Here is a 22,031-nt window from a genome sequence, read left to right on the forward strand (position 1 = left end):
AAGCTTTCCGCTTGTATTAAGAGCAAAGAAAAGCAGAAGCCGCGACTCCGCAGTTCGGAGAAGGTAACCGCAAGAGGCGAGCCTCCTTCGGCAGAAGCTGCATTCCGGAGCTCTTGGCAACCGGCCAACTTCCCATGTATGTCTGAGGGAGAGTGCCGGTCAGCGCGCGGGCGGGGGAAAGCGCGAGCGTTGCGGGCAGGCGAATAAGGAAGGTGTTGAACAGGCATCTGGCACGCGAAACTTTCAGACTGCAAGTGGAACTTAGCTGCTGCTCGCACGCTTGTTGATTAGTCGCTAGTTGTCATGTGGAACAAGTACGGCCATGACTTCCTTCTGCTGCTCCCTACTGCTGTTGCTACCCTCTGCCACAACAATTGCGCTTTCCCTTGGACTCCCAGATGCAGAGAAAAGCCCTGCGCAGCACAGAAAGCTGTCACCCCATGGGTGGAATAGGGTGCTGCAAATCCGTGCTTGTGTCAGTTGCAGGGGTGAGCTGAACAAACATGTGCTGTCCTGTCACATGTTCTCCTCGCCAGACGCAGTGCAAAAACTTTCTGCTTGCATTAAGAGCAAGAAAGGCAGAAGCCAGGACTCCGGAGCTCAGAGAAGGTAACCGCAAGAGGCGAGCCTCCTTCGGCAGAAGCTGCTTTCCGGAGCTCTTGGCAACCGGCCAAGGAACCATGTGTGTCAGAGGGAGAGTGCCGGTCAGAGCGCGGGCGGGGGAAAGCGCGAGCGCTGCGGGCAGGCGAATAAGGAAGGTGTTGAACAGGCATCTGGCACGGGAAACTTTCAGACTGCAAGTGGAACGTAGATGCTGCTCAGCCGCTTGCTGACAAGTCTCTAGTTGTCTTGTAGAAGAAGTACGGGCAAGACTTCCTTCTGCTGCTCCCTACTGCTGTTGCTGCTCTCTGCGACAACAATTTTACTTTCCCTTGTACTCCCAGATTCAGAGAAATGCCCTGCACAGCGCAGAAACCTGTCATTCTAAGGGTAGAATAGGGTGCTGCAAATCCGTGCATGTGTCAGTGGCAGGGGTGAGCTGCACAAACATGTGCTGTCCTGTCACACGTTCTCCTCGCCAGACGCAGTGCAAAAGCTTTCTGCTTGCATTAAGAGCAAGAAAGGCAGAAGCCAGGACTCCGGAGCCCAGAGAAGGCAAGAGGCGAGCCTCCTTCGGCAGAAGCTGCTTTCCGGAGCTCTTGGCAACCGGCCAAGGAACCATGTGTGTCAGAGGGAGAGTGCCGGTCAGAGCGCGTGCGGGGGAAAGCGCGAGCGCTGCGGGCAGGCGAATAAGGAAGGTGTTGAACAGGCATGTGGCACGGGAAACTTTCAGACTGCAAGTGGAACGTAGATGCTGCTCAGCCGCTTGCTGACAAGTCTCTAGTTGTCTTGTAGAAGAAGTACGGCCACGACATACTTCTGCTGCTCCCTACTGCTGTTGCTGCTCTCTGCGACAACAATTGCGCTTTCCCTTGGACTCCCAGATGCAGAGAAATGCCCTGCACAGCGCAGAAACCTGTCACACCATGGGTGGAATAGGGTGCTGCAAATCCGTGCTTGTGTCAGTGGCAGGGGTGAGCTGCACAAACATGTGCTGTCCTGTCACACGTTCTCCTCGCCAGACGCAGTGCAAAAGCTTTCTGCTTGCATTAAGAGCAAGAAAGGCAGAAGCCAGGACTCCGGAGCTCAGAGAAGGTAACCGCAAGAGGCGAGCCTCCTTCGGCAGAAGGTGCTTTCCGGAGCTCTTGGCAACCGGCCAAGGAACCATGTGTGTCAGAGGGAGCGTGCCAATCAGCGCGCTGGCGGGGGAAAGAGGGAGCGCTGCGGGGAGGCGAATAAGGAAGGTGTTGAACAGGTATCTGACAGGCGAAACTTTAATATTGCAAGTGGAACATAGCTGCCGCTCGCACCCTTGCTGATTAGTTGCTTGATGTCGTGTGGAAGAAGTACTGAAACGACTTCCTTCTGCTGCTCCCTACTGCTGTTGCTGCTCTCTGCGGCAACAATTTTACTTTCTCTTGGACTCCCAGATGCAGAGAAATGCCCTGGGCAGCACAGAAAGCTGTCACCCCATGGGTGGAATAGGGTGCTGCAAATCCGTGCTTGTGTCAGTGGCAGGGGTAAGCTGCACAAACATGTGCTCTCCTGTCACACGTTCTCCTCGCCAGACGCAGAGCAAAAGCTTTCCGCTTACATTAAGAGCAAAGAAAAGCAGAAGCCGCGACTCCGCAGTTCGGAGAAGGTAACCGCAAGAGGCGAGCCTCCTTCGGCAGAAGCTGCATTCCGGAGCTCTTGGCAACCGACCAACTTCCCATGTATGTCTGAGGGAGAGTGCCGGTCAGAGCGCGGGCGGGGGAAAGCGCGAGCGCTGCGGGCAGGCGAATAAGGAAGGTGTTGAACAGGCATCTGGCACGCGAAACTTTCAGACTGCAAGTGGAACTTAGCTGCTGCTCGCACGCTTGTTGATTAGTCGCTAGTTGTCGTGTGGCACAAGTACGGCCATGACTTCCTTCTGCTGCTCCCTCCTGCTGTTGCTACCCTCTGCCACAACAATTGCGCTTTCCCTTGGACTCCCAGATGTAGAGAAATGCCCTGCACAGCGCAGAAACCTGTCACACCATGGGTGGAATAGGGTGCTGCAAATCCGTGCTTGTGTCAGTGGCAGGGGTAAGCTGCACAAACATGTGCTCTCCTGTCACACGTTCTCCTCGCCAGACGCAGAGCAAAAGCTTTCCGCTTGTATTAAGAGCAAAGAAAAGCAGAAGCCGCGACTCCGCAGTTCGGAGAAGGTAACCGCAAGAGGCGAGCCTCCTTCGGCAGAAGCTGCATTCCGGAGCTCTTGGCAACCGGCCAACTTCCCATGTATGTCTGAGGGAGAGTGCCGGTCAGCGCGCGGGCGGGGGAAAGCGCGAGCGTTGCGGGCAGGCGAATAAGGAAGGTGTTGAACAGGCATCTGGCACGCGAAACTTTCAGACTGCAAGTGGAACTTAGCTGCTGCTCGCACGCTTGTTGATTAGTCGCTAGTTGTCATGTGGAACAAGTACGGCCATGACTTCCTTCTGCTGCTCCCTCCTGCTGTTGCTACCCTCTGCCACAACAATTGCGCTTTCCCTTGGACTCCCAGATGCAGAGAAATGCCCTGCACAGCGCAGAAACCTGTCACACCATGGGTGGAATAGGGTGCTGCAAATCCGTGCTTGTGTCAGTGGCAGGGGTAAGCTGCACAAACATGTGCTCTCCTGTCACACGTTCTCCTCGTCAGACGCAGAGCAAAAGCTTTCCGCTTGCATTAAGAGCAAAGAAAAGCAGAAGCCGCGACTCCGCAGTTCGGAGAAGGTAACCGCAAGAGGCGAGCCTCCTTCGGCAGAAGCTGCATTCCGTAGCTCTTGGCAACCGGCCAACTTCCCATGTATGTCTGAGGGAGAGTGCCGGTCAGCGCGCGGGCGGGGGAAAGCGCGAGCGATGCAGGCAGGCGAATAAGGAAGGTGTTGAACAGGTATCTGGCAGGCGAAACTTTCAGATTTCAAGTGGAACATAGCTGCCGCTCGCACGCTTGCTGATTAGTTGCTAGATGTCGTGTAGAAGAAGTACGACCACGACTTCTTTCTGCTGCTCCCTACTGCTGTTGCTGCTCTCTGCGACAACAATTTTACTTTCCGTTTCACTCCCAGATGCAGAGAAATGCCCTGCACAGCGCAGAAACCTGTCACACCATGGGTGGAATAGGGTGCTGCAAATCCGTGCTTGTGTCAGTGGCAGGGGTGAGCTGCACAAACATGTGCTGTCCTGTCACACGTTCTCCTCGCCAGACGCAGTGCAAAAGCTTTCTGCTTGCATTAAGAGCAAGAAAGGCAGAAGCCAGGACTCCGGAGCTCAGAGAAGGTAACCGCAAGAGGCGAGCCTCCTTCGGCAGAAGCTGCTTTCCGGAGCTCTTGGCAACCGGCCAAGGAACCATGTGTGTCAGAGGGAGAGTGCCGGTCAGAGCGCGGGCGGGGGAAAGCGCGAGCGCTGCGGGCAGGCGAATAAGGAAGGTGTTGAACAGGCATCTGGCACGGGAAACTTTCAGACTGCAAGTGGAACGTAGATGCTGCTCAGCCGCTTGCTGACAAGTCTCTAGTTGTCTTGTAGAAGAAGTACGGCCACGACATACTTCTGCTGCTCCCTACTGCTGTTGCTGCTCTCTGCGACAACAATTTTACTTTCCCTTGGACTCCCAGATGCAGAGAAAAGCCCTGCGCAGCGCAGAAACCTGTCACACCATGGGTGGAATAGGGTGCTGCAAATCCGTGCTTGTGTCAGTTGCAGGGGTGAGCTGAACAAACATGTGCTGTCCTGTCACATGTTCTCCTCGCCAGACGCAGTGCAAAAACTTTCTGCTTGCATTAAGAGCAAGAAAGGCAGAAGCCAGGACTCCGGAGCTCAGAGAAGGTAACCGCAAGAGGCGAGCCTCCTTCGGCAGAAGCTGCTTTCCGGAGCTCTTGGCAACCGGCCAAGGAACCATGTGTGTCAGAGGGAGAGTGCCGGTCAGAGCGCGGGCGGGGGAAAGCGCGAGCGCTGCGGGCAGGCGAATAAGGAAGGTGTTGAACAGGCATGTGGCACGGGAAACTTTCAGACTGCAAGTGGAACGTAGATGCTGCTCAGCCGCTTGCTGACAAGTCTCTAGTTGTCTTGTAGAAGAAGTACGGGCAAGACTTCCTTCTGCTGCTCCCTACTGCTGTTGCTGCTCTCTGCGACAACAATTTTACTTTCCCTTGTACTCCCAGATTCAGAGAAATGCCCTGCACAGCGCAGAAACCTGTCATTCTAAGGGTAGAATAGGGTGCTGCAAATCCGTGCATGTGTCAGTGGCAGGGGTGAGCTGCACAAACATGTGCTGTCCTGTCACACGTTCTCCTCGCCAGACGCAGTGCAAAAGCTTTCTGCTTGCATTAAGAGCAAGAAAGGCAGAAGCCAGGACTCCGGAGCTCAGAGAATGTAACCGCAAGAGGCGAGCCTCCTTCGGCAGAAGCTGCTTTCCGGAGCTCTTGGCAACCGGCCAAGGAACCATGTGTGTCAGAGGGAGAGTGCCGGTCAGAGCGCGGGCGGGGGAAAGCGCGAGCGCTGCGGGCAGGCGAATAAGGAAGGTGTTGAACAGGCATCTGGCACGGGAAACTTTCAGACTGCAAGTGGAACGTAGATGCTGCTCAGCCGCTTGCTGACAAGTCTCTAGTTGTCTTGTAGAAGAAGTACGGGCAAGACTTCCTTCTGCTGCTCCCTACTGCTGTTGCTGCTCTCTGCGACAACAATTTTACTTTCCCTTGGACTCCCAGATGCAGAGAAATGCCCTGCACAGCGCAGAAACCTGTCACACCATGGGTGGAATAGGGTGCTGCAAATCCGTGCTTGTGTCAGTGGCAGGGGTGAGCTGCACAAACATGTGCTGTCCTGTCACACGTTCTCCCCGCCAGACGCAGTGCAAAAGCTTTCTGCTTGCATTAAGAGCAAGAAAGGCAGAAGCCAGGACTCCGGAGCTCAGAGAAGGTAACCGCAAGAGGCGAGCCTCCTTCGGCAGAAGCTGCTTTCCGGAGCTCTTGGCTGCCGGCCAAGGAACCATATGTGTCTGTGGAACGCTGCTGGTCAGCGCGCTGGCGGGGGAAAGCGCGAGCGCTGCGGGCAGGCGAATAAGGAAGGTGTTGAACAGGCATCTGGCACGGGAAACTTTCAGACTGCAAGTGGAACGTAGATGCTGCTCAGCCGCTTGCTGACAAGTCTCTAGTTGTCTTGTAGAAGAAGTACGGGCAAGACTTCCTTCTGCTGCTCCCTACTGCTGTTGCTGCTCTCTGTGACAACAATTTTACTTTCCCTTGGACTCCCAGATGCAGAGAAATGCCCTGGGCAGCGCAGAAACCTGTCACACCATGGGTGGAATAGGGTGCTGCAAATCCGTGCTTGTGTCAGTGGCAGGGGTGAGCTGCACAAACATGTGCTGTCCTGTCACACGTTCTCCTCGCCAGACGCAGTGCAAAAGCTTTCTGCTTGCATTAAGAGCAAGAAAGGCAGAAGCCAGGGCTCCGGAGCTCAGAGAAGGTAACCGCAAGAGGCGAGCCTCCTTCGGCAGAAGCTGCATTCCGGAGCTCTTGGCAAACGGCCAAGGAACCATGTGTGTCAGAGGGAGAGTGCCGGTCAGCGCGCGGGCGGGGGAAAGCGCGAGCGCTGCGGGCAGGCGAATAAGGAAGGTGTTGAACAGGCATCTGGCACGCGAAACTTTCAGACTGCAAGTGGAACTTAGCTGCTGCTCGCACGCTTGTTGATTAGTCGCTAGTTGTCATGTGGAACAAGTACGGCCATGACTTCCTTCTGCTGCTCCCTACTGCTGTTGCTGCTCTCTGCGACAACAATTGCGCTTTCCCTTGGACTCCCAGATGCAGAGAAATGCCCTGCACAGCGCAGAAACCTGTCACACCATGGGTGGAATAGGGTGCTGTAAATCCGTGCTTGTGTCAGTGGCAGGGGTGAGCTGCACAAACATGTGCTGTCCTGTCACACGTTCTCCTCGCCAGACGCAGTGCAAAAGCTTTCTGCTTGCATTAAGAGCAAGAAAGGCAGAAGCCAGGACTCCGGAGCTCAGAGAAGGTAACCGCAAGAGGCGAGCCTCCTTCGGCAGAAGCTGCTTTCCGGAGCTCTTGGCAACCGGCCAAGGAACCATGTGTGTCAGAGGGAGAGTGCCGGTCAGAGCGCGGGCGGGGGAAAGCGCGAGCGCTGCGGGCAGGCGAATAAGGAAGGTGTTGAACAGGCATCTGGCACGGGAAACTTTCAGACTGCAAGTGGAACGTAGATGCTGCTCAGCCGCTTGCTGACAAGTCTCTAGTTGTCTTGTAGAAGAAGTACGGGCAAGACTTCCTTCTGCTGCTCCCTACTGCTGTTGCTGCTCTCTGCGACAACAATTTTACTTTCCCTTGGACTCCCAGATGCAGAGAAATGCCCTGCACAGCGCAGAAACCTGTCACCACATGGGTGGAATAGGGTGCTGCAAATAGGTGCTTGTGTCAGTGGCAGGGGTGAGCTGCACAAACATGTGCTGTCCTGTCACACGTTCTCCTCGCCAGACGCAGTGCAAAAGCTTTCTGCTTGCATTAAGAGCAAGAAAGGCAGAAGCCAGGACTCCGGAGCTCAGAGAAGGTAACCGCAAGAGGCGAGCCTCCTTCGGCAGAAGCTGCTTTCCGGAGCTCTTGGCAACCGGCCAAGGAACCATGTGTGTCAGAGGGAGAGTGCCTGTCAGAGCGCGGGCGGGGGAAAGAGCGAGCGCTGCGGGCAGGCGAACCTTCTGCTTCTCCCTACTGCTGTTGCTGCTCTCTGCGACAACAATTGCGCTTTCCCTTGGACTCCCAGATGCAGAGAAATGCCCTGGGCAGCGCAGAAACCTGTCACACCATGGGTGGAATAGGGTGCTGCAAATCCGTGCTTGTGTCAGTGGCAGGGGTGAGCTGCACAAACATGTGCTGTCCTGTCACACGTTCTCCTCGCCAGACGCAGTGCAAAAGCTTTCTGCTTGCATTAAGAGCAAGAAAGGCAGAAGCCAGGACTCCGGAGCTCAGAGAAGGTAACCGCAAGAGGCGAGCCTCCTTCGGCAGAAGCTGCTTTCCGGAGCTCTTGGCAACCGGCCAAGGATCCATGTGTGTCAGAGGGAGAGTGCCGGTCAGAGCGCGGGCGGGGGAAAGCGCGAGCGCTGCGGGCAGGCGAATAAGGAAGGTGTTGAACAGGCATCTGGCACGGGAAACTTTCAGACTGCAAGTGGAACGTAGATGCTGCTCAGCCGCTTGCTGACAAGTCTCTAGTTGTCTTGTAGAAGAAGTACGGCCACGAGTTCCTTCTGCTGCTCCCTACTGCTGTTGCTGCTCTCTGCGACAACAATTGCGCTTTCCCTTGGACTCCCAGATGCAGAGAAATGCCCTGCACAGCGCAGAAACCTGTCACACCATGGGTGGAATAGGGTGCTGCAAATCCGTGCTTTTGTCAGTGGCAGGGGTGAGCTGCACAAACATGTGCTGTCCTGTCACACGTTCTCCTCGCCAGACGCAGTGCAAAAGCTTTCTGCTTGCATTAAGAGCAAGAAAGGCAGAAGCCAGGACTCCGGAGCTCAGAGAATGTAACCGCAAGAGGCGAGCCTCCTTCGGCAGAAGCTGCTTTCCGGAGCTCTTGGCAACCGGCCAAGGAACCATGTGTGTCAGAGGGAGAGTGCCGGTCAGAGCGCGGGCGGGGGAAAGCGCGAGCGCTGCGGGCAGGCGAATAAGGAAGGTGTTGAACAGGCATCTGGCACGGGAACCTTTCAGACTGCAAGTGGAACGTAGATGCTGCTCAGCCGCTTGCTGACAAGTCTCTAGTTGTCTTGTAGAAGAAGTACGGGCAAGACTTCCTTCTGCTGCTCCCTACTGCTGTTGCTGCTCTCTGCGACAACAATTTTACTTTCCCTTGGACTCCCAGATGCAGAGAAATGCCCTGCACAGCGCAGAAACCTGTCACCCCATGGGTGGAATAGGGTGCTGCAAATCCGTGCTTGTGTCAGTGGCAGGGGTGAGCTGCACAAACATGTGCAGTCCTGTCACACGTTCTCCTCGCCAGACGCAGTGCAAAAGCTTTCTGCTTGCATTAAGAGCAAGAAAGGCAGAAGCCAGGACTCCGGAGCTCGGAGAAGGTAACCGCAAGAGGCGAGCCTCCTTCGGCAGAAGCTGCTTTCCGGAGCTCTTGGCAACCGGCCAAGGAACCATGTGTGTCAGAGGGAGCGTGCCGATCAGCGCGCTGGCGGGGGAAAGAGCGAGCGCTGCGGGCAGGCGAATAAGGAAGGTGTTGAAGAGGTATGTGGAGCGCGAAACTTTCATATTGCAAGTGGAACATAGCTGCCGCTCGCACGCTTGCTGATTAGTTGCTAGATGTCGTGTGGAAGAAGTACTGAAACGACTTCTTTCTGCTGCTCCCTACTGCTGTTGCTGCTCTCTGCGGCAGCAATTTTACTTTCTCATGGACTCCCATATGCAGAGAAATGCCCTGCACAGCGCAGAAACCTGTCACACTAAGAGTGGAATAGGGTGCTGCAAATCCGTGCTTGTGTCAGTGGCAGGGGTGAGCTGCACAAACATGTGCTGTCCTGTCACACGTTCTCCTCGCCAGACGCAGTGCAAAAGCTTTCTGCTTGCATTAAGAGCAAGAAAGGCAGAAGCCAGGACTCCGGAGCTCAGAGAAGGTAACCGCAAGAGGCGAGCCTCCTTCGGCAGAAGCTGCTTTCCGGAGCTCTTGGCAACCGGCCAAGGAACCATGTGTGTCAGAAGGAGAGTGCCGGTCAGAGCGCGGGCGGGGATAAGAGCGAGCGCTGCGGGCAGGCGAACCTTCTGCTGCTCCCTACTGCTGTTGCTGCTCTCTGCGACAACAATTGCGCTTTCCCTTGGACTCCCAGATGCAGAGAAATGCCCTGCACAGCGCAGAAACCTGTCACACCATGGGTGGAATAGGGTGCTGCAAATCCGTGCTTGTGTCAGTGGCAGGGGTGAGCTGCACAAACATGTGCTGTCCTGTCACACGTTCTCCTCGCCAGACGCAGTGCAAAAGCTTTCTGCTTGCATTAAGAGCAAGAAAGGCAGAAGCCAGGACTCCGGAGCTCAGAGAAGGTAACCGCAAGAGGCGAGCCTCCTTCGGCAGAAGCTGCTTTCCGGAGCTCTTGGCAACTGGCCAAGGAACCATGTGTGTCAGAGGGAGAGTGCCGGTCAGAGCGCGGGCGGGGGAAAGCGCGAGCGCTGCGGGCAGGCGAATAAGGAAGGTGTTGAACAGGCATCTGGCACGGGAAACTTTCAGACTGCAAGTGGAACGTAGATGCTGCTCAGCCGCTTGCTGACAAGTCTCTAGTTGTCTTGTAGAAGAAGTACGGCCACGAGTTCCTTCTGCTGCTCCCTACTGCTGTTGCTGCTCTCTGCGACAACAATTTTACTTTCCCTTGGACTCCCAGATGCAGAGGAATGCCCTGCACAGCGCAGAAACCTGTCACACCATGGGTGGAATAGGGTGCTGCAAATCCGTGCTTTTGTCAGTGGCAGGGGTGAGCTGCACAAACATGTGCTATCCTGTCACACGTTCTCCTCGCCAGACGCAGTGCAAAAGCTTTCTGCTTGCATTAAGAGCAAGAAAGGCAGAAGCCAGGACTCCGGAGCTCAGAGAAGGTAACCGCAAGAGGCGAGCCTCCTTCGGCAGAAGGTGCTTTCCGGAGCTCTTGGCAACCGGCCAAGGAACCATGTGTGTCAGAGGGAGCGTGCCAATCAGCGCGCTGGCGGGGGAAAAAGCGAGCGCTGCGGGGAGGCGAATAAGGAAGGTGTTGAACAGGTATCTGGCAGGCGAAACTTTCATATTGCAAGTGGAACATAGCTGCCGCTCGCACCCTTGCTGATTAGTTGCTTGATGTCGTGTGGAAGAAGTACTGAAACGACTTCCTTCTGCTGCTCCCTACTGCTGTTGCTGCTCTCTGCGGCAACAATTTTACTTTCTCTTGGACTCCCAGATGCAGAGAAATGCCCTGGGCAGCACAGAAAGCTGTCACCCCATGGGTGGAATAGGGTGCTGCAAATCCGTGCTTGTGTCAGTGGCAGGGGTAAGCTGCACAAACATGTGCTCTCCTGTCACACGTTCTCCTCGCCAGACGCAGAGCAAAAGCTTTCCGCTTACATTAAGAGCAAAGAAAAGCAGAAGCCGCGACTCCGCAGTTCGGAGAAGGTAACCGCAAGAGGCGAGCCTCCTTCGGCAGAAGCTGCATTCCGGAGCTCTTGGCAACCGACCAACTTCCCATGTATGTCTGAGGGAGAGTGCCGGTCAGAGCGCGGGCGGGGGAAAGCGCGAGCGCTGCGGGCAGGCGAATAAGGAAGGTGTTGAACAGGCATCTGGCACGCGAAACTTTCAGACTGCAAGTGGAACTTAGCTGCTGCTCGCACGCTTGTTGATTAGTCGCTAGTTGTCGTGTGGCACAAGTACGGCCATGACTTCCTTCTGCTGCTCCCTCCTGCTGTTGCTACCCTCTGCCACAACAATTGCGCTTTCCCTTGGACTCCCAGATGTAGAGAAATGCCCTGCACAGCGCAGAAACCTGTCACACCATGGGTGGAATAGGGTGCTGCAAATCCGTGCTTGTGTCAGTGGCAGGGGTAAGCTGCACAAACATGTGCTCTCCTGTCACACGTTCTCCTCGCCAGACGCAGAGCAAAAGCTTTCCGCTTGTATTAAGAGCAAAGAAAAGCAGAAGCCGCGACTCCGCAGTTCGGAGAAGGTAACCGCAAGAGGCGAGCCTCCTTCGGCAGAAGCTGCATTCCGGAGCTCTTGGCAACCGGCCAACTTCCCATGTATGTCTGAGGGAGAGTGCCGGTCAGCGCGCGGGCGGGGGAAAGCGCGAGCGTTGCGGGCAGGCGAATAAGGAAGGTGTTGAACAGGCATCTGGCACGCGAAACTTTCAGACTGCAAGTGGAACTTAGCTGCTGCTCGCACGCTTGTTGATTAGTCGCTAGTTGTCATGTGGAACAAGTACGGCCATGACTTCCTTCTGCTGCTCCCTACTGCTGTTGCTACCCTCTGCCACAACAATTGCGCTTTCCCTTGGACTCCCAGATGCAGAGAAAAGCCCTGCGCAGCACAGAAAGCTGTCACTCCATGGGTGGAATAGGGTGCTGCAAATCCGTGCTTGTGTCAGTTGCAGGGGTGAGCTGAACAAACATGTGCTGTCCTGTCACATGTTCTCCTCGCCAGACGCAGTGCAAAAACTTTCTGCTTGCATTAAGAGCAAGAAAGGCAGAAGCCAGGACTCCGGAGCTCAGAGAAGGTAACCGCAAGAGGCGAGCCTCCTTCGGCAGAAGCTGCTTTCCGGAGCTCTTGGCAACCGGCCAAGGAACCATGTGTGTCAGAGGGAGAGTGCCGGTCAGAGCGCGGGCGGGGGAAAGCGCGAGCGCTGCGGGCAGGCGAATAAGGAAGGTGTTGAACAGGCATGTGGCACGGGAAACTTTCAGACTGCAAGTGGAACGTAGATGCTGCTCAGCCGCTTGCTGACAAGTCTCTAGTTGTCTTGTAGAAGAAGTACGGGCAAGACTTCCTTCTGCTGCTCCCTACTGCTGTTGCTGCTCTCTGCGACAACAATTTTACTTTCCCTTGTACTCCCAGATTCAGAGAAATGCCCTGCACAGCGCAGAAACCTGTCATTCTAAGGGTAGAATAGGGTGCTGCAAATCCGTGCATGTGTCAGTGGCAGGGGTGAGCTGCACAAACATGTGCTGTCCTGTCACACGTTCTCCTCGCCAGACGCAGTGCAAAAGCTTTCTGCTTGCATTAAGAGCAAGAAAGGCAGAAGCCAGGACTCCGGAGCTCAGAGAAGGTAACCGCAAGAGGCGAGCCTCCTTCGGCAGAAGCTGCTTTCCGGAGCTCTTGGCAACCGGCCAAGGAACCATGTGTGTCAGAGGGAGAGTGCCGGTCAGAGCGCGTGCGGGGGAAAGCGCGAGCGCTGCGGGCAGGCGAATAAGGAAGGTGTTGAACAGGCATGTGGCACGGGAAACTTTCAGACTGCAAGTGGAACGTAGATGCTGCTCAGCCGCTTGCTGACAAGTCTCTAGTTGTCTTGTAGAAGAAGTACGGCCACGACATACTTCTGCTGCTCCCTACTGCTGTTGCTGCTCTCTGCGACAACAATTGCGCTTTCCCTTGGACTCCCAGATGCAGAGAAATGCCCTGCACAGCGCAGAAACCTGTCACACCATGGGTGGAATAGGGTGCTGCAAATCCGTGCTTGTGTCAGTGGCAGGGGTGAGCTGCACAAACATGTGCTGTCCTGTCACACGTTCTCCTCGCCAGACGCAGTGCAAAAGCTTTCTGCTTGCATTAAGAGCAAGAAAGGCAGAAGCCAGGACTCCGGAGCTCAGAGAAGGTAACCGCAAGAGGCGAGCCTCCTTCGGCAGAAGCTGCTTTCCGGAGCTCTTGGCAACTGGCCAAGGAACCATGTGTGTCAGAGGGAGAGTGCCGGTCAGAGCGCGGGCGGGGGAAAGCGCGAGCGCTGCGGGCAGGCGAATAAGGAAGGTGTTGAACAGGCATCTGGCACGGGAAACTTTCAGACTGCAAGTGGAACGTAGATGCTGCTCAGCCGCTTGCTGACAAGTCTCTAGTTGTCTTGTAGAAGAAGTACGGGCAAGACTTCCTTCTGCTGCTCCCTACTGCTGTTGCTGCTCTCTGCGACAACAATTTTACTTTCCCTTGGACTCCCAGATGCAGAGAAATGCCCTGCACAGCGCAGAAACCTGTCACACCATGGGTGGAATAGGGTGCTGCAAATCCGTGCTTTTGTCAGTGGCAGGGGTGAGCTGCACAAACATGTGCTGTCCTGTCACACGTTCTCCTCGCCAGACGCAGTGCAAAAGCTTTCTGCTTGCATTAAGAGCAAGAAAGGCAGAAGCCAGGACTCCGGAGCTCAGAGAAGGTAACCGCAAGAGGCGAGCCTCCTTCGGCAGAAGTTGCATTCCGTAGCTCTTGGCAACCGGCCAACTTCCCATGTATGTCTGAGGGAGAGTGCCGGTCAGCGCGCGGGCGGGGGAAAGCGCGAGCGCTGCAGGCAGGCGAATAAGGAAGGTGTTGAACAGGTATCTGGCAGGCGAAACTTTCAGATTTCAAGTGGAACATAGCTGCCGCTCGCACGCTTGCTGATTAGTTGCTAGATGTCGTGTAGAAGAAGTACGACCACGACTTCTTTCTGCTGCTCCCTACTGCTGTTGCTGCTCTCTGCGACAACAATTTTACTTTCCGTTTCACTCCCAGATGCAGAGAAATGCCCTGCACAGCGCAGAAACCTGTCACACCATGGGTGGAATAGGGTGCTGCAAATCCGTGCTTGTGTCAGTGGCAGGGGTGAGCTGCACAAACATGTGCTGTCCTGTCACACGTTCTCCTCGCCAGACGCAGTGCAAAAGCTTTCTGCTTGCATTAAGAGCAAGAAAGGCAGAAGCCAGGACTCCGGAGCTCAGAGAAGGTAACCGCAAGAGGCGAGCCTCCTTCGGCAGAAGCTGCTTTCCGGAGCTCTTGGCAACCGGCCAAGGAACCATGTGTGTCAGAGGGAGAGTGCCGGTCAGAGCGCGGGTGGGGGAAAGCGCGAGCGCTGCGGGCAGGCGAATAAGGAAGGTGTTGAACAGGCATCTGGCACGGGAAACTTTCAGACTGCAAGTGGAACGTAGATGCTGCTCAGCCGCTTGCTGACAAGTCTCTAGTTGTCTTGTAGAAGAAGTACGGCCACGACATACTTCTGCTGCTCCCTACTGCTGTTGCTGCTCTCTGCGACAACAATTTTACTTTCCCTTGGACTCCCAGATGCAGAGAAAAGCCCTGCGCAGCGCAGAAACCTGTCACACCATGGGTGGAATAGGGTGCTGCAAATCCGTGCTTGTGTCAGTTGCAGGGGTGAGCTGAACAAACATGTGCTGTCCTGTCACATGTTCTCCTCGCCAGACGCAGTGCAAAAACTTTCTGCTTGCATTAAGAGCAAGAAAGGCAGAAGCCAGGACTCCGGAGCTCAGAGAAGGTAACCGCAAGAGGCGAGCCTCCTTCGGCAGAAGCTGCTTTCCGGAGCTCTTGGCAACCGGCCAAGGAACCATGTGTGTCAGAGGGAGAGTGCCGGTCAGAGCGCGGGCGGGGGAAAGCGCGAGCGCTGCGGGCAGGCGAATAAGGAAGGTGTTGAACAGGCATGTGGCACGGGAAACTTTCAGACTGCAAGTGGAACGTAGATGCTGCTCAGCCGCTTGCTGACAAGTCTCTAGTTGTCTTGTAGAAGAAGTACGGGCAAGACTTCCTTCTGCTGCTCCCTACTGCTGTTGCTGCTCTCTGCGACAACAATTTTACTTTCCCTTGTACTCCCAGATTCAGAGAAATGCCCTGCACAGCGCAGAAACCTGTCATTCTAAGGGTAGAATAGGGTGCTGCAAATCCGTGCATGTGTCAGTGGCAGGGGTGAGCTGCACAAACATGTGCTGTCCTGTCACACGTTCTCCTCGCCAGACGCAGTGCAAAAGCTTTCTGCTTGCATTAAGAGCAAGAAAGGCAGAAGCCAGGACTCCGGAGCTCAGAGAAGGTAACCGCAAGAGGCGAGCCTCCTTCGGCAGAAGCTGCTTTCCGGAGCTCTTGGCAACCGGCCAAGGAACCATGTGTGTCAGAGGGAGAGTGCCGGTCAGAGCGCGTGCGGGGGAAAGCGCGAGCGCTGCGGGCAGGCGAATAAGGAAGGTGTTGAACAGGCATGTGGCACGGGAAACTTTCAGACTGCAAGTGGAACGTAGATGCTGCTCAGCCGCTTGCTGACAAGTCTCTAGTTGTCTTGTAGAAGAAGTACGGCCACGACATACTTCTGCTGCTCCCTACTGCTGTTGCTGCTCTCTGCGACAACAATTGCGCTTTCCCTTGGACTCCCAGATGCAGAGAAATGCCCTGCACAGCGCAGAAACCTGTCACACCATGGGTGGAATAGGGTGCTGCAAATCCGTGCTTGTGTCAGTGGCAGGGGTGAGCTGCACAAACATGTGCTGTCCTGTCACACGTTCTCCTCGCCAGACGCAGTGCAAAAGCTTTCTACTTGCATTAAGAGCAAGAAAGGCAGAAGCCAGGACTCCGGAGCTCAGAGAAGGTAACCGCAAGAGGCGAGCCTCCTTCGGCAGAAGCTGCTTTCCGGAGCTCTTGGCAACTGGCCAAGGAACCATGTGTGTCAGAGGGAGAGTGCCGGTCAGAGCGCGGGCGGGGGAAAGCGCGAGCGCTGCGGGCAGGCGAATAAGGAAGGTGTTGAACAGGCATCTGGCACGGGAAACTTTCAGACTGCAAGTGGAACGTAGATGCTGCTCAGCCGCTTGCTGACAAGTCTCTAGTTGTCTTGTAGAAGAAGTACGGGCAAGACTTCCTTCTGCTGCTCCCTACTGCTGTTGCTGCTCTCTGCGACAACAATTTTACTTTCCCTTGGACTCCCAGATGCAGAGAAATGCCCTGCACAGCGCAGAAACCTGTCACACCATGGGTGGAATAGGGTGCTGCAAATCCGTGCTTTTGTCAGTGGCAGGGGTGAGCTGCACAAACATGTGCTGTCCTGTCACACGTTCTCCTCGCCAGACGCAGTGCAAAAGCTTTCTGCTTGCATTAAGAGCAAGAAAGGCAGAAGCCAGGACTCCGGAGCTCAGAGAAGGTAACCGCAAGAGGCGAGCCTCCTTCGGCAGAAGGTGCTTTCCGGAGCTCTTGGCAACCGGCCAAGGAACCATGTGTGTCAGAGGGAGCGTGCCAATCAGCGCGCTGGCGGGGGAAAGAGGGAGCGCTGCGGGGAGGCGAATAAGGAAGGTGTTGAACAGGTATCTGGCAGGCGAAACTTTCATATTGCAAGTGGAACATAGCTGCCGCTCGCACCCTTGCTGATTAGTTGCTTGATGTCGTGTGGAAGAAGTACTGAAACGACTTCCTTCTGCTGCTCCCTACTGCTGTTGCTGCTCTCTGCGGCAACAATTTTACTTTCTCTTGGACTCCCAGATGCAGAGAAATGCCCTGGGCAGCACAGAAAGCTGTCACCCCATGGGTGGAATAGGGTGCTGCAAATCCGTGCTTGTGTCAGTGGCAGGGGTAAGCTGCACAAACATGTGCTCTCCTGTCACACGTTCTCCTCGCCAGACGCAGAGCAAAAGCTTTCCGCTTACATTAAGAGCAAAGAAAAGCAGAAGCCGCGACTCCGCAGTTCGGAGAAGGTAACCGCAAGAGGCGAGCCTCCTTCGGCAGAAGCTGCATTCCGGAGCTCTTGGCAACCGACCAACTTCCCATGTATGTCTGAGGGAGAGTGCCGGTCAGAGCGCGGGCGGGGGAAAGCGCGAGCGCTGCGGGCAGGCGAATAAGGAAGGTGTTGAACAGGCATCTGGCACGCGAAACTTTCAGACTGCAAGTGGAACTTAGCTGCTGCTCGCACGCTTGTTGATTAGTCGCTAGTTGTCGTGTGGCACAAGTACGGCCATGACTTCCTTCTGCTGCTCCCTCCTGCTGTTGCTACCCTCTGCCACAACAATTGCGCTTTCCCTTGGACTCCCAGATGTAGAGAAATGCCCTGCACAGCGCAGAAACCTGTCACACCATGGGTGGAATAGGGTGCTGCAAATCCGTGCTTGTGTCAGTGGCAGGGGTAAGCTGCACAAACATGTGCTCTCCTGTCACACGTTCTCCTCGCCAGACGCAGAGCAAAAGCTTTCCGCTTGTATTAAGAGCAAAGAAAAGCAGAAGCCGCGACTCCGCAGTTCGGAGAAGGTAACCGCAAGAGGCGAGCCTCCTTCGGCAGAAGCTGCATTCCGGAGCTCTTGGCAACCGGCCAACTTCCCATGTATGTCTGAGGGAGAGTGCCGGTCAGCGCGCGGGCGGGGGAAAGCGCGAGCGTTGCGGGCAGGCGAATAAGGAAGGTGTTGAACAGGCATCTGGCACGCGAAACTTTCAGACTGCAAGTGGAACTTAGCTGCTGCTCGCACGCTTGTTGATTAGTCGCTAGTTGTCATGTGGAACAAGTACGGCCATGACTTCCTTCTGCTGCTCCCTACTGCTGTTGCTACCCTCTGCCACAACAATTGCGCTTTCCCTTGGACTCCCAGATGCAGAGAAATGCCCTGGGCAGCACAGAAAGCTGTCACCCCATGGGTGGAATAGGGTGCTGCAAATCCGTGCTTGTGTCAGTGGCAGGGGTAAGCTGCACAAACATGTGCTCTCCTGTCACACGTTCTCCTCGTCAGACGCAGAGCAAAAGCTTTCCGCTTGCATTAAGAGCAAAGAAAAGCAGAAGCCGCGACTCCGCAGTTCGGAGAAGGTAACCGCAAGAGGCGAGCCTCCTTCGGCAGAAGCTGCATTCCGTAGCTCTTGGCAACCGGCCAACTTCCCATGTATGTCTGAGGGAGAGTGCCGGTCAGCGCGCGGGCGGGGGAAAGCGCGAGCGCTGCAGGCAGGCGAATAAGGAAGGTGTTGAACAGGTATCTGGCAGGCGAAACTTTCAGATTTCAAGTGGAACATAGCTGCCGCTCGCACGCTTGCTGATTAGTTGCTAGATGTCGTGTAGAAGAAGTACGACCACGACTTCTTTCTGCTGCTCCCTACTGCTGTTGCTGCTCTCTGCGACAACAATTTTACTTTCCCTTGGACTCCCAGATGCAGAGAAATGCCCTGCACAGCGCAGAAACCTGTCACACCATGGGTGGAATAGGGTGCTGCAAATCCGTGCTTGTGTCAGTGGCAGGGGTGAGCTGCACAAACATGTGCTGTCCTGTCACACGTTCTCCTCGCCAGACGCAGTGCAAAAGCTTTCTGCTTGCATTAAGAGCAAGAAAGGCAGAAGCCAGGACTCCGGAGCTCAGAGAAGGTAACCGCAAGAGGCGAGCCTCCTTCGGCAGAAGCTGCTTTCCGGAGCTCTTGGCAACCGGCCAAGGAACCATGTGTGTCAGAGGGAGAGTGCCGGTCAGAGCGCGGGCGGGGGAAAGCGCGAGCGCTGCGGGCAGGCGAATAAGGAAGGTGTTGAACAGGCATCTGGCACGGGAAACTTTCAGACTGCAAGTGGAACGTAGATGCTGCTCAGCCGCTTGCTGACAAGTCTCTAGTTGTCTTGTAGAAGAAGTAGGGCCACGACATACTTCTGCTGCTCCCTACTGCTGTTGCTGCTCTCTGCGACAACAATTTTACTTTCCCTTGGACTCCCAGATGCAGAGAAAAGCCCTGCGCAGCGCAGAAACCTGTCACACCATGGGTGGAATAGGGTGCTGCAAATCCGTGCTTGTGTCAGTTGCAGGGGTGAGCTGAACAAACATGTGCTGTCCTGTCACATGTTCTCCTTGCCAGACGCAGTGCAAAAACTTTCTGCTTGCATTAAGAGCAAGAAAGGCAGAAGCCAGGACTCCGGAGCTCAGAGAAGGTAACCGCAAGAGGCGAGCCTCCTTCGGCAGAAGCTGCTTTCCGGAGCTCTTGGCAACCGGCCAAGGAACCATGTGTGTCAGAGGGAGAGTGCCGGTCAGAGCGCGGGCGGGGGAAAGCGCGAGCGCTGCGGGCAGGCGAATAAGGAAGGTGTTGAACAGGCATGTGGCACGGGAAACTTTCAGACTGCAAGTGGAACGTAGATGCTGCTCAGCCGCTTGCTGACAAGTCTCTAGTTGTCTTGTAGAAGAAGTACGGGCAAGACTTCCTTCTGCTGCTCCCTACTGCTGTTGCTGCTCTCTGCGACAACAATTTTACTTTCCCTTGTACTCCCAGATTCAGAGAAATGCCCTGCACAGCGCAGAAACCTGTCATTCTAAGGGTAGAATAGGGTGCTGCAAATCCGTGCATGTGTCAGTGGCAGGGGTGAGCTGCACAAACATGTGCTGTCCTGTCACACGTTCTCCTCGCCAGACGCAGTGCAAAAGCTTTCTGCTTGCATTAAGAGCAAGAAAGGCAGAAGCCAGGACTCCGGAGCCCAGAGAAGGTAAGAGGCGAGCCTCCTTCGGCAGAAGCTGCTTTCCGGAGCTCTTGGCAACCGGCCAAGGAACCATGTGTGTCAGAGGGAGAGTGCCGGTCAGAGCGCGTGCGGGGGAAAGCGCGAGCGCTGCGGGCAGGCGAATAAGGAAGGTGTTGAACAGGCATGTGGCACGGGAAACTTTCAGACTGCAAGTGGAACGTAGATGCTGCTCAGCCGCTTGCTGACAAGTCTCTAGTTGTCTTGTAGAAGAAGTACGGCCACGACATACTTCTGCTGCTCCCTACTGCTGTTGCTGCTCTCTGCGACAACAATTGCGCTTTCCCTTGGACTCCCAGATGCAGAGAAATACCCTGCACAGCGCAGAAACCTGTCACACCATGGGTGGAATAGGGTGCTGCAAATCCGTGCTTGTGTCAGTGGCAGGGGTGAGCTGCACAAACATGTGCTGTCCTGTCACACGTTCTCCTCGCCAGACGCAGTGCAAAAGCTTTCTGCTTGCATTAAGAGCAAGAAAGGCAGAAGCCAGGACTCCGGAGCTCAGAGAAGGTAACCGCAAGAGGCGAGCCTCCTTCGGCAGAAGCTGCTTTCCGGAGCTCTTGGCAACTGGCCAAGGAACCATGTGTGTCAGAGGGAGAGTGCCGGTCAGAGCGCGGGCGGGGGAAAGCGCGAGCGCTGCGGGCAGGCGAATAAGGAAGGTGTTGAACAGGCATCTGGCACGGGAAACTTTCAGACTGCAAGTGGAACGTAGATGCTGCTCAGCCGCTTGCTGACAAGTCTCTAGTTGTCTTGTAGAAGAAGTACGGCCACGAGTTCCTTCTGCTGCTCCCTACTGCTGTTGCTGCTCTCTGCGACAACAATTTTACTTTCCCTTGGACTCCCAGATGCAGAGAAATGCCCTGCACAGCGCAGAAACCTGTCACACCATGGGTGGAATAGGGTGCTGCAAATCCGTGCTTTTGTCAGTGGCAGGGGTGAGCTGCACAAACATGTGCTGTCCTGTCACACGTTCTCCTCGCCAGACGCAGTGCAAAAGCTTTCTGCTTGCATTAAGAGCAAGAAAGGCAGAAGCCAGGACTCCGGAGCTCAGAGAAGGTAACCGCAAGAGGCGAGCCTCCTTCGGCAGAAGGTGCTTTCCGGAGCTCTTGGCAACCGGCCAAGGAACCATGTGTGTCAGAGGGAGCGTGCCAATCAGCGCGCTGGCGGGGGAAAGAGGGAGCGCTGCGGGGAGGCGAATAAGGAAGGTGTTGAACAGGTATCTGGCAGGCGAAACTTTCATATTGCAAGTGGAACATAGCTGCCGCTCGCACCCTTGCTGATTAGTTGCTTGATGTCGTGTGGAAGAAGTACTGAAACGACTTCCTTCTGCTGCTCCCTACTGCTGTTGCTGCTCTCTGCGGCAACAATTTTACTTTCTCTTGGACTCCCAGATGCAGAGAAATGCCCTGGGCAGCACAGAAAGCTGTCACCCCATGGGTGGAATAGGGTGCTGCAAATCCGTGCTTGTGTCAGTGGCAGGGGTAAGCTGCACAAACATGTGCTCTCCTGTCACACGTTCTCCTCGCCAGACGCAGAGCAAAAGCTTTCCGCTTACATTAAGAGCAAAGAAAAGCAGAAGCCGCGACTCCGCAGTTCGGAGAAGGTAACCGCAAGAGGCGAGCCTCCTTCGGCAGAAGCTGCATTCCGGAGCTCTTGGCAACCGACCAACTTCCCATGTATGTCTGAGGGAGAGTGCCGGTCAGAGCGCGGGCGGGGGAAAGCGCGAGCGCTGCGGGCAGGCGAATAAGGAAGGTGTTGAACAGGCATCTGGCACGCGAAACTTTCAGACTGCAAGTGGAACTTAGCTGCTGCTCGCACGCTTGTTGATTAGTCGCTAGTTGTCGTGTGGCACAAGTACGGCCATGACTTCCTTCTGCTGCTCCCTCCTGCTGTTGCTACCCTCTGCCACAACAATTGCGCTTTCCCTTGGACTCCCAGATGTAGAGAAATGCCCTGCACAGCGCAGAAACCTGTCACACCATGGGTGGAATAGGGTGCTGCAAATCCGTGCTTGTGTCAGTGGCAGGGGTAAGCTGCACAAACATGTGCTCTCCTGTCACACGTTCTCCTCGCCAGACGCAGAGCAAAAGCTTTCCGCTTGTATTAAGAGCAAAGAAAAGCAGAAGCCGCGACTCCGCAGTTCGGAGAAGGTAACCGCAAGAGGCGAGCCTCCTTCGGCAGAAGCTGCATTCCGGAGCTCTTGGCAACCGGCCAACTTCCCATGTATGTCTGAGGGAGAGTGCCGGTCAGCGCGCGGGCGGGGGAAAGCGCGAGCGTTGCGGGCAGGCGAATAAGGAAGGTGTTGAACAGGCATCTGGCACGCGAAACTTTCAGACTGCAAGTGGAACTTAGCTGCTGCTCGCACGCTTGTTGATTAGTCGCTAGTTGTCATGTGGAACAAGTACGGCCATGACTTCCTTCTGCTGCTCCCTACTGCTGTTGCTACCCTCTGCCACAACAATTGCGCTTTCCCTTGGACTCCCAGATGCAGAGAAATGCCCTGGGCAGCACAGAAAGCTGTCACCCCATG

This window comes from Cyanistes caeruleus, chromosome 8, assembly GCF_971803275.1.
Source record: "Cyanistes caeruleus chromosome 8, bCyaCae1.hap1.1, whole genome shotgun sequence".
NCBI classification, from domain to species: Eukaryota; Metazoa; Chordata; class Aves; order Passeriformes; family Paridae; genus Cyanistes; species Cyanistes caeruleus.